Below are 12,484 nucleotides of genomic sequence, written 5' to 3'. Positions count from 1 at the left end.
TAGTTGATAGCATAGCGGATAAAGTCAATGATAGTGAAAACACTGGCCCCTAAAAACAAGCCCAGCATGCCTCCAACATCCGCTGAAATAATGATAGTGAAAACACTGGCCCTTAGAAACAAGCCCAGCATACCTCCAACATCCGCTGAAATAATGATAGTGAAAACACTGGCCCCTAGAAACAAACCCAGCATGCCTCCAACATCCGCTGAAATTTGAAACAAATATACACATTATTATGTTCCTATAATAATCATGTGATAATAAGGAGCTGTGTGTGTGAGGAAGATTAAATCAGCCGTATTATGTTCAATTAATTAACGCACAGATTTACATAAAAACTTAAAATACTAATTTTGTTCGCCGTTCACCTAGAAGGTTCCAAAAGCTGTACTCCGGGATTTGTGAGATTTCCTGGACGTACATATCCCTGAAATATGCTTCCAGGATGATGTTATTCTTCCTGAAATATGAAACATTCAGTTGATCAGTTCACACTGTTGATTAGACCTAATATGGTTAATTAAAAATGAGCATAAATGAGCATGTTCCCTTCCATGTACACCTGAGCACCTCACTGTGCCAATTAATCTCTCTACCTCGTTAACCGTTTCACTCTTTATTCCTGCTATGAGCCGACTAATGGCGAGTCATTGAAGATAAAATCTAAAAATTCCTGTCCAAGTATCGCGTAATTGTACATCCAGTGGTGTTCCAGTGGCTGACATTAAATATTTTGGGTAGAGCAATTTAGATAAGTCTATTTCCCGCAGACCACCATTATTTTCCTGGTGGGATGTTAGATAAAGTATCCAGCTGAGTAGAACCCTGTCTACATGGTGAAGTAACCAGTTGTTACCATGGTGAAGTAATCACGTGACCATGGTAACCAGTTGTTACCACGTGAACTATTAATTAGAAGTAGATAATGATGTTGGAATTGTTCAAGGTGCCATCATTTGTTGCGAAGAATTAAGATAAGTACCCAATTGCACCAATATTTTGCCAATTTATCTGTGGTACCCAATTGCATTAATATTGTGCCAATTTATCTGTGGTACCCAATTGCACCAATATTTGACCAATTTATCTGTGATACCCAATTGCACTAATATTTGACCAACTTATCTGTGGTGATAATTACAAACTATCCATTGGTTCAAATAGCTCAGGAGGATAGTAAAAAGATTTGTGTCTGAAAGCAAAACACGGGAAAAAAAACAATCCAATTATACAGTAAAAAATAAGTTAGTAAACGTAGGTTTCCTTATTCTCGATTACTCTAATTACGAATCCAATTTTACAAACTACAGTAAAGTGGAAAATAATTGTTCTAATCTTAAGTAAAATGGTAATTGTGGCCTTACGAAATCATGTCATGTTCGAAAATTCAATATTATAAGTTTTAACCGATTATAAGCATTTTTAGCTATCTGATAGTTAAACATAGTTATAGCCATACACTATAATAGTACTTGCCCAAGTGATCGTTTTTCACGATCGACTTCATCAATACGTCCAAGTTTGCCAATTTGTGGAGGAACCTTTGAACTTATAGCAAGAGTTTTTCCACAAAGTACAGCGGGATCGATCAGTGGCTGCAATTAGATGCTAAGATGCCGCTATCACTAATTAAGTAGCGCACGATCGGGGGTGCAGCCAGAAGAGGTCCGACCGGGTCCTAATACCCACCAAGGAATATTAATATCCTGCAAACAGACCCATCGAGTCATTTTTTTATCTCAAATCTTATTTTACTTCGGACATTCCAACAGCCACATTGTTACACAAGTGTGTAACCAGCCAATTACAGGAAGCCGAAGGATTCAATTATACATTAGGCCAGTGACGGTTAAGGTAGTGTGTACCATACTTTCTTCGCCCGAGACTTTGCTGCAATGGGCAGCTCCTCATTTAACCCTCACACCCGATTTCTCGAGTATTTGGCTGAGTGGACCGGGGGCTGCATAGACCACTCAGGATCCTTAGCTGAGCGTCGACGACTCTCACCCCACGGCTAGTGACAGAGTCGGGAATCGAACCTGGTACCTCAAGCAATACCAGGCCCGGATTAACCAACTGAGCCACTAAGCCGCTATTATAAGTTTTAACCGATTATAAGAATTTTTAGCTATCTGATAGTTAAACATAGTTATAGCCATACACTATAATAGTACTTGCCCAAGTGATCATTTTTCACGATCGACTTCATCAATACGTCCAAGTTTGCCAATTTGTGGAGGAACCTTTGAACTTATAGCAAGAGTTTTTCCACAAAGTACAGCGGGATCGATCAGTGGCTGCAATTAGATGCTAAGATGCCGCTATCACTAATTAAGTAGCGCACGATCGGGGGTGCAGCCAGAAGAGGTCCGACCGGGTCCTAATACCCACCAAGGAATATTAATATCCTGCAAACAGACCCATCGAGTCATTGAAATATACCACTTACTTGGATCTTTTAGTACCCTTTTACCGATTATGCTTTATAATGTTTGACCAAGAGAAGGCTACCAAAAATACCGTTGACAGTATTATTATTTGGCGGGTTACACAATAGAACACATTTTGTATAGTAGGAAGTTTGATAATGGTAAGTTCCACCAACCAAACAGAATACGTACAAAACATCGTCAGTTGTAAAGTTTAGTCTTTCTCCTTCCCTACCAGAAGATTTCGTCTCGGCATACTCCCTGAAATTTTCATAAAGTCAGCTTTGAACCTTTCAAGATTTTTGAATATATCCAAATATATATGCCGAAGAATATGGAGATCTAGAAATCAGAATCAACATCCAACAAGGGCCCATATATCCCAGATCGCAAGAGTCAAATAATCAGTGTAGGAGTAACGTATGTCATCGAATTTTTCCGATCGGTCACTCCGTTCATCCCTTCACCTTTACTTCGCCATGGTGGAGTGTGGTCAAGGGGTCCAGACTTCAGGAGAAGGTGTGTCGCTACAGAATCCGGTCTAGACGAGTCTTAACGTCTAGATGAACTTGTATTAATTTTAGGGAGCTGATGGTTGAAATCGCGGGAACACGCCATGCTGGAGTTAATTTTCGACGTCTCTTTTCAGGTTCAGATGGCAGATAAAATTTTTACACTTTCAGTGATTGCAGGCCTCTCGTTAAGCCATTGAATGAGTTTAAACAGGTCGTTAGTATTTCATCAGAGGTATTTACAATAACCCGTCTGGTATTGTAATTATGTTACCATGTATCGGTTTATCTGCTACCTTATTGGCCCCAATCGGGGCGTGCTTATCGGTAACAATAATAAACACTTACCAGTATCCAACCGTGCGACTGAAATCTTAATTAACTCTAATTTGGAGCGTAGTTGATCGGATAAGAAGTAATGTTGGTTTTCCCAATGAGATAATATGGAATATCCCTAATATCCCTAATATCCTTAATTATCACTAATTATCCTTAAACGTTTACCAAACAACATTCAATAGCGTTTACCACGTTCTTCCTTTTTGTAGCAAAAATACATCTATTAATTCAGTATTTGTGACCCAAGGGTCTCCTCAGGTGTCTGAGTCTGGTGAGTGGTGACCTCCAGAGAAGACCCTTGGGTCACAAATACTGAATTAGTATTACTGACAAGATGCCTACAGTAAAACTAATCCCAGGTTAATTTCAAGACAGATCCTATATTAATTGCTAATTGATTTATTATGATTAATTAATTAATTAACTGCTAATTAATTGCCACCTGGATATAGCAGTGGTAGCAGTAGAGAGCTCGTAACTGTAGTGTCTGCAGGGTACCCAGCAGTTGCAAGAGTGTTTACCCTTCTGTTCTGTATCTGACTCCTCTAGAACTGCAGATGAATATAAATAAATTATTGGGTCTGAATCAAACAGACCAAACTGCTGTAAAAAGACAAAAAATCTGGTCCATCCATACGATTGATGCAATTATAATTTATAACTTGACTTAGAATGGTTCCAATTCAAGCTGGATAAACTTGAGATAAGGAAATGTTTTGGGATTTATCTTACCGAAGTTAAAATAAGCTTGATTACCACAATCGTACATTTCTTTGAGAGTGCAAGCTTTGTAACCGTGTATATTGAAGGGCGGGAGGACGGGAATACACCCACAAGTCTCGTTCAGATCCCTGACAATAAACAATTAAACAATTAAACAATTTAACAATTTAACGGTCAATGAAGAAACTCTTGTATTATAAAATGTTATAAGGCTTGCAGGCACACTGTCCATTCGATCTTTCGTTTGTGTTGGAAGGTTGGAAGGTCTATGGAAAACCAAAATTATAACTAAAAGAAATAAAAATAGTGTATCAAATATTTAAAGAAAGATTAAGCTCACCTGTCCCTGCATTCTGTATGACAGGACTCCAAATCATATGAACCATAGCTGTTGAAGGAGTTACTGGAATTGCACCTTCCGCCGTGTTCAACAGGCAGCTCTGTTCGCTGGAAGCCACTAGTTTTAGAGACACTCATATTTAGTATAACTGCAGCATGCATATTGGAGTTGTCGTCGACAGTGCTCCAAGACGATAGTAATAGTATAATGAGAAACTCAACGATATCAAGTCACATCAGACAATCTGGAAGTTTTGTGTTCACCTGAAGCTTTATGTATTATATAAGTACAAAATTACCTCGAGAGTTTTGATGTTAATACGGTATTTAAATCCAGGTGACATGACAATGCCCGTGTTCCGAGTACTAGAGTACTGAGTGTGGTGATGCATTGCCATTACAAAACCATTGTCACCTGAAAATAGATGGAGGATTAGGCTGAATGCAAACCTTATCTGATGAGATGATCGAATGATAAGATTTGGAGATCAACAATTGCTTGAATGTCCAGATAACAATACAGCTTACTTTTATCGGCGTATTCTCTGAGATTGATGTTCAATCTCAGGTACACCGACCCATATTCCCCTGCTTTAGAGAATAACAGTCCCTTAGGGTTAAATCTATAACACTTTCCAGTTGGGGACAATTCCTGAAACAATTTACGTCACAGTAGAAAAGAGTTAACTGATAGAAAAAAGGAAAAGATAAAATAAACTTCAAGATTTGTATCACGAAAGTCTTACCTCTTCAACCATGTTGGACATGTTCTTGAAGGTAGGAAGGTCGGAACAACGTCTCACCCCGGCATACGCACAAAACAGAAGAGTATTCTCCCAGGAGGCCGAATTTCTGCAAACAAGTACTATGTTAGACAGTTAACACGTGGTACTCGGTAGGCAAAGTGCAGAGTGTATCGAGGATTCCATTTATTAAGGAGAGTATAAGAATAACTAACACGTGTAAATTTTATTTACACGTGTTAGCCAAATCATTTGACGGTAAAAGTGTGCACAGTTCTCAAAGCCCTTATTACCTGAGTATATCTTGATAGAATATTCCACCCAGTTTAGAAGTAGTAGGATCAGACCAATCCAGTTCCCCGCGAGCGCCTACAATTTGTGGCGTATTATTTAATGATGGTTATGTCTCTTGTAGTAATCGGACAGAAATAAAATGGTACGAATTCTCAATTCTCAACTGTGGCATGGATGGCAAACAAATATATGTGTCAACAAATACAATGTCTTACGTCCATCGACAATCTGCCAAACTCGTTGAAGAGCAGGATTTTTGGATAGATAGGACGTATTTACCTGAAATAAACTTGATAAATTCTTCAACGTGTATCCACTAGGAACGCAATAAAAAGGGTGTGGTTGAATAATTACCACAAATAATTATTAACAAGTTGTAAAATAATATCAAACATTCAGGTTGACGGAAGAAGAAGACCATAGAATTGAGAAAACTAGCTCAATCAAAACTTACCCTGTTATGATTGCAGAGCGATCACAACTTACTCCAAACTTACCCTGTTAAGATTGCAAAGCGATATGGTTGGGAACTGCATCGTGCCATCCTCGTTATGATAAACTGTGATTTTAGTACTGACAGGTTTTGAAAGGAACTTTTCCAGACTTTTGGAAATATTAAACAGAGTGTATCCTAGAGCAGCGGCCCAAGCTGAAATAAAATGTTAAATTGTATAGTATGAGTAGTCCAATGGTATAATTGTGGTACTTTTTGTATTGATTATTTAGTGAATTTATATTATTATGTCTTTGAACTCAGTTTGACATACCAATATAAAATATCCACTTTGTAACAGTATATGTTTTGAGGCAAGCGTGTTTTTTGTCTTCTTTGCTTTTCCTTTTTCTCCTCATATCGGGGGACCTGAAATGTTTTCAATGGTATGAATATTTTAAAAAGGAACGAAAGGTTCGTATAACCAAATAACAATCAATCAATGATTGATGAACGGTGCTCGCACAAACTGTTATGTTTTTAAGATGATTGAAGGTAACGAATAAAGAAAACCGAAACAATTTCACAATTTATCAGTAAAGCTACATGTGAAGAATAATTAGGAAGAAGTTGAACGAATTTCTTGGTCTGCAAGTACGAACGGACATATCATCCGTGCTAGTTTAAAGTTCCGGAGCTTAGAATTGGATCTGGTGAAGGATGGGGATGGACCCTGACTGGTGAGTGACTTACAGTATCAGCCATCAGGGGGGTTGAAATGAGGAAAATCTCAGTGATCCAGAATATTCACCCAAAGCAGGGGTGAACCATGGTAATAAAAACTAAACTACATTATACTGAGTATTCACCTGTGCTGTAGAACGCTCCCGATAAGGCTCTTTGAATCAGGATGGAGATATTGTATGTTCAGTAAAGTGGTTGAAAACCTTCCCTCGTAAACGCTTCCTTTTCTCTTCATGGACGAACAACTTTCAGCCACCAGATCACCAGCCAGATGTCGGGATCGTTTGCCCAAGTCTAAATCATGGCTTAGACTCTGTCGACGGATTTTGTCGTTGAGGTGAATCATAGTGGGAACAACACGAATGAAGACGACAATTTCAAAGCTATTTACACCAGGCTGTTCTATGATTAAGACATAAAATGCGTGATCTTTTGAATGAATTTTTCAGAATGATAGCGGTAATATATTTGTAATTAACTGCAGCTGGCATCTGGTAAATTACTGTAATTGCTTCAAATCTAGAACTGTGAGCAAAATTGGTTTAAAATGACTGGAATATCTTGGAACGGTGCAGTGAGGTGAAAAACTTCTCAAGGGAAACCAGATTAAATAGGAATTTCTGACTAATTTAAAAATTCCAGATCATTTCATCTAATTTATATTAATTGTTTCAACAGTTTCATTTAAATTATAGCCAGCAATTTTAGCTGCTGGGATGACTTGAGACAACCATTTTTTTAACAATCATCAAAAATTATTCTTTCTATATTAAGTTACAATAGGCTATTTCTGAGTCTTTTTATTACAAATTAGCGGATATAGCATGTAAAACGGCCCTTCTTAATTCATAATATTACAACCCAATATTCTTCAGGAAATAGAGACAATTAAAAAGGGATATAAATCTGTGAGTCCTCTGATATTACACTCATTAAGGTGCATTCTTCAACACTTTATGGGTAATAGTTAAAACTTAAAAGTTTGATCAAATATTTTATAGAGCTAGTGCATGGGTTTGACTGATTAGAGCCGTCGGCCAATGATCCAGTTGCACTAATTGATAAATGATGCCTGATCAGTGATCACATAATACGTCCTCCTTACAATATTTCTTTCCTGAATTGTAATTTACAATGACAGATTGTTGCATGTATAATATCCAATAGCCGTTATTCTTGCAACTGTTTCAACAACAATTGACCCCACAATCGATACAATGTGTTGGGGCAGAGCCTGGTTTATTAGTTAACACATCATTCATTGCGGAGCTGGCACGACCAAATGGCGGTGCAACCCAAACCTTCCTTTCAAAATCTGTTCGGCAAATCAATTAACTCGAATAATAGGGTGCAACTATTATACAATTTGCATCCACGGCCCACTAACGATCGGACGATTCCATTCATTTTTATCAAAACCTGCTTATGTCATGACACGGGGATACTTATGGCTATATCTGACCGATCCTGGATATTTGTGTTGTGTCATTGTTTGTTAACGGCACGGCCGTTTCTAGCTCACCTTTCGATATTTGGACGTAAAAACTTGATAAATTTGCTGCTTTAAATGTTAAAAAGTCATAGTTTCGCAAAGAAAAGGTGAATTAAAACGTAAGTTAATGCAATGCGGTTACAAAGCCAAAAGGGCAATACAGTACCGCAAGTGGTGGTAAGTGTTAATTGACGCACTCGCAAAACTGTGATGTTTCATTAAAAACTGTGTTAAACCATGTCTGATTTTGCTCGGAAGTTCGTCATTTTATGCTTTAATATTAATATAAGCGCCCGATTTTAATCAGAATCAAGACGTTGATATAATGAAAATGGCTGTGAAACCACTTTTGAACAAGGAAGTACTGACATTGACCAGCGAAAACCGTGCATTATGTTGCCCGATTACTACATCCCTCTAACAAGTTCAAGTGTAACATCTGCTGAGATCAGCATTTGTCACAGATGGATCTGTAGTTGCAGTATTATAATAGGATACAATTAACAATTTTAAGGCACTAGTTGTTCAAAATGGCAATGGAACTGAGTAAAATTCCGCAATCAAAGTTGAGAAATGTCACCTCAAGCACCAGTACCAGGGTCATTAAATCATGAAGTAATTATATCATTAAGCAATTATATCATTAAGTAATTATATCATTAAGTGTGAGGGAAACAGCTGTCCGGTCGATGTGTACAATTTTAATTAATCGACAGTTGATGAAAGATTCAAAAATTGTATAGGGCCTGCATCAACCAAGATTGTAGTAAATGCTTCGAATACTGAAGTTTGGGTGAAATATTGAAATAATGTGTAAGCCAGTTTTGAGGCTTGAATAGAAGCGGTATAAAAGCGGCAATTCATGGTATAATATCAAGTGTTGTACAGAACAATGATGAAACATTTGACGTTAACATAATTATGATTAGATTAAGATTCCGATTATGAATTACATAATATGTTTGCTTTTGTATATCCTATTGTCCTTGCCTAAAACTAGGCATCACTTTTCACTAAACAAGGGACAATGAGTTTTTTGATCGAATGATTTAAAAAATGAAGTTTACGCCAGGGCAATTTTCAAATGATAAACCTAAATAGAGTAAAAACCAGCATATTGGCTCGTATTTCACAGTTTTCTTCAATAAATCCTTTAGTTGCTGCTGAGTTCTTATTTTAACCGTCATTCAACTTCAAGTCCTATATATACCCTATATTATATAATATATCATCAAATTATAGTTTCGCAAATGCTTTTAGTTTTTACCAAAATACCGATCGATACTCTATTCACTTTAAGTTTACCCTCACCTCCCCTCCCCTCCCCTCACCTCTCCTCTCCACTCCACGCACTTACCTCTGCTCCTCTCCGTTATCATCACTGGAAGTTTCATTCCGCTCCGGGCTACTCGTCTCACTAACTCGCTCCACTTTCTGCTGTACCATTGTTTCTTCTGTCATCTGTTCCACTTCCATTGATGTGAACTTGCACCCAGCATACACTGATCATAATTGGAATATAAATCAATACCTAGTCACGTGACCTTAGCAAATTAAGGTTCAAAATAAATATTTGTAGAGCTTAAGCTGCACCATGCAATTTAGATCTTTCAAGTGTCAAAAATTTATTAGTTGTATTTGAAAATTGGGCATGGATAGCAAGAAACTTTTAAAAAGTGTAATGATATTTGAATTTCTCAGTAACAGACAGTGATTGTCACACTAAAAACACGATTTTTCTGATTTGGGCGCCATTTCACTGATTATCACCTATACTAATCAAGATAACAACAATAATAAGCGCGTCAAAGCTTGCAAACAGCCCTTTCTTTCAGCCGTGACAATCTATTGAAGATCTAGAATTAGAGCAACTAATGATGATCACTTTGAAGAGATAGGGTAGGGTGCACAAACCATTTCATGGCTAATTTCCAGCGACAATACCAGTTAAAGTTATATAGCTGATCCACACCGCACTCCATGCATCGCACCCACCCTCCCGGTGCTGGTGCTGGTAAAGGTGTCAATCATAACTGTTAAAGTCGGGACAAAACTAGATAAACTCCAGATATCCAGGGTACAGCGTATATTGGGATCCTAACCCTGATCCTGACGCTCAATTTGCAGTTCAATGTTCCATCTAGTTCGGACCAATTGGCGTGAGTAGTACGAACGACTTGTTAATCACTCATGGATGGTGGTCCCTGGGCGCTCCTAAGTACTGCGAATGGCACAGAACCTTGATAATGGAACACTTGTCTCGGACAGGAACAACAAGGTATGTTTTCAGTACGGACTGCCTCAGCTGCAGGTAATTTGTAGCCGTACTCTGCTCCCAGTAATAAATCTCCTGTTTGAGTATGGCAGCACCTGAAGCAAATCTGTACGTGGAGTGATACCAGATTAGGAGTGATCCTATTCGCTAGGGTACTCGACGCCAGTGTGGCTGCAACCTGCTCGGGACATGCGGAGACCTACTCGACGCCAGAATGGCGGGGACTTGCCGTCAGGTAGAACCAGACTGCACTACTGCAGACAGGATTTAGGGTTTATAAAACGACTTAGCACTGTCCAGTGCCTACCGATATCAAGGACGATCAGTTGCTCATTTAGGGTGAAAGGAGATGCAACTGCATGAAGTGGTACCACAAATGATAGATGCTACTGCGAAGATTCGTGGTGGCAGTGTCTTTTCACCAGGACAGGCTTCCAGATAGGAATTATCAGACGTTGCCGGAGGGGGTACATTCGAAACCGTACAAGCTAGGAACCACAAGGAGTTGGCATTGTCGCCTCCATTGACTGGGTAGATATCGATTAACACACGGCCCCAATGTTCATGATGGACGTTTGGTTACTGGTAAACGATTTATCACTGACAAACAGTCACGATTGGTCTGTTACATTATGGCAATTACGGTAACTGGCGATATTTATCGTACTATGACAAAAAATAGATCATTGGGCAATTGCAAGGGTATCAAGGCGGCGATAAACTGTTATCCATCGAGGCTCGATCGTCGACCATCTTCTTCGGATTGCATTGATAGACTTGCTAATTACAGCCCTATTAACTAATATATTTTATACGGTGAGGTGTTTCTGGCTGTCGCTACAAAAAACTTTGGAATAAAACAAACCTATGTGATCGAGAATATCCATGGGAGCCATATCAATCCCGTACGTCATCCGCACGTCATCCTCACGTCATGCAACGGTATCAACCATTATCATTAATTATGGATTTACGGTTATGACAAAGGAATAACTACGATAGAGAATCTTGATGAAATGCAACAAACCACAAAAAACAAATCGATCAAAAGCATAATTGATGGAAGGAAGGTGGAAGGAAATCATTAACGACTACAAATAAATATGCCTTTCTATTTCTGATCTGAATTTTAGAATGAAGAGCTAAAAAATTAAGATTTTCATTAAAAATGACCTGACCAGTTACCAATATTAACGCCAATCGCTTGGAATAATAACTACTGCCAAACTGAATCATACACGATCTGACAGTAGGTTGGTAGGTTGGTAGATCAATAGCAATACCATTGTTGCTAGCCGTACAGTGGCCCCTGGTAATAGTAGTGCTCTGTTTATGTTCACAGGAGCAGGAGCTGTTAATTAAAAAAACTGAAGATTTACATAACTAACTGTGTATGTAGACCATGTTTAAACTTATTAGATGTTATTAGAAAAGACTTGACTAGTAGAAATCTTGATATTAGACTTAAGAATTTGACTGATTTCGAAGACCTTAGATTTTTAGCTTTAGATAGGGAGGAGTGGAAGAAGTTAGAAGATGGTTGATGTTTTTGTTTTCTTTTTTATGCGTTTTGATATCTATAAGGTGCCTAGGATGCTCTTTTAAAGAGATATTTCGTACTTTGAAAGATTTACTACTACTACTACTACTGTGTATTTATACAATCCGGTTAAAAGTTTATAAACTTTTAACCGGATTGTCTTTGATATTTTCAAGGATATTCATATACTTATAGGTTGGACCAAACTGCTATACAAGAAAAGGCGGGTCGGAAGGAGTTAGCAGACCAGTGAACCAAGTGCATCTGTCTTTTTAATTTGCTTAAATCAGGTTTATATATTATGATCATAAGTCCTCATTATCTTAATCTTCAGATATAAACAAAGGATTTCATTGGTTTTTTGTCCTGATTAAATAGTTAAGCATGATGATCAGTAATTAGAGGTGTTATGATATTGCTGGTAATTATGATTTAATTATCCTGGTAATTATGATTTAATTATCCTGGTAATTATGATTTAATTACCTTTAATTACCCTGGTAATCACGTTTAAGCATTTATGTTCATTAGTTTCCTGGTCGAGCAACTTTCCGTGCTTATTGGAAATGGACCACCTTCCACTTTTAATATGGTTAATCTGAGAAGGAGATTAAATAA

Source organism: Bolinopsis microptera, chromosome 9 (genome assembly GCF_026151205.1).
Source record: "Bolinopsis microptera isolate Bmic1 chromosome 9, MBARI_Bmic_1.0, whole genome shotgun sequence".
NCBI classification, from domain to species: Eukaryota; Metazoa; Ctenophora; class Tentaculata; order Lobata; family Bolinopsidae; genus Bolinopsis; species Bolinopsis microptera.
Note: the sequence above shows the minus strand (reverse complement) of the source record.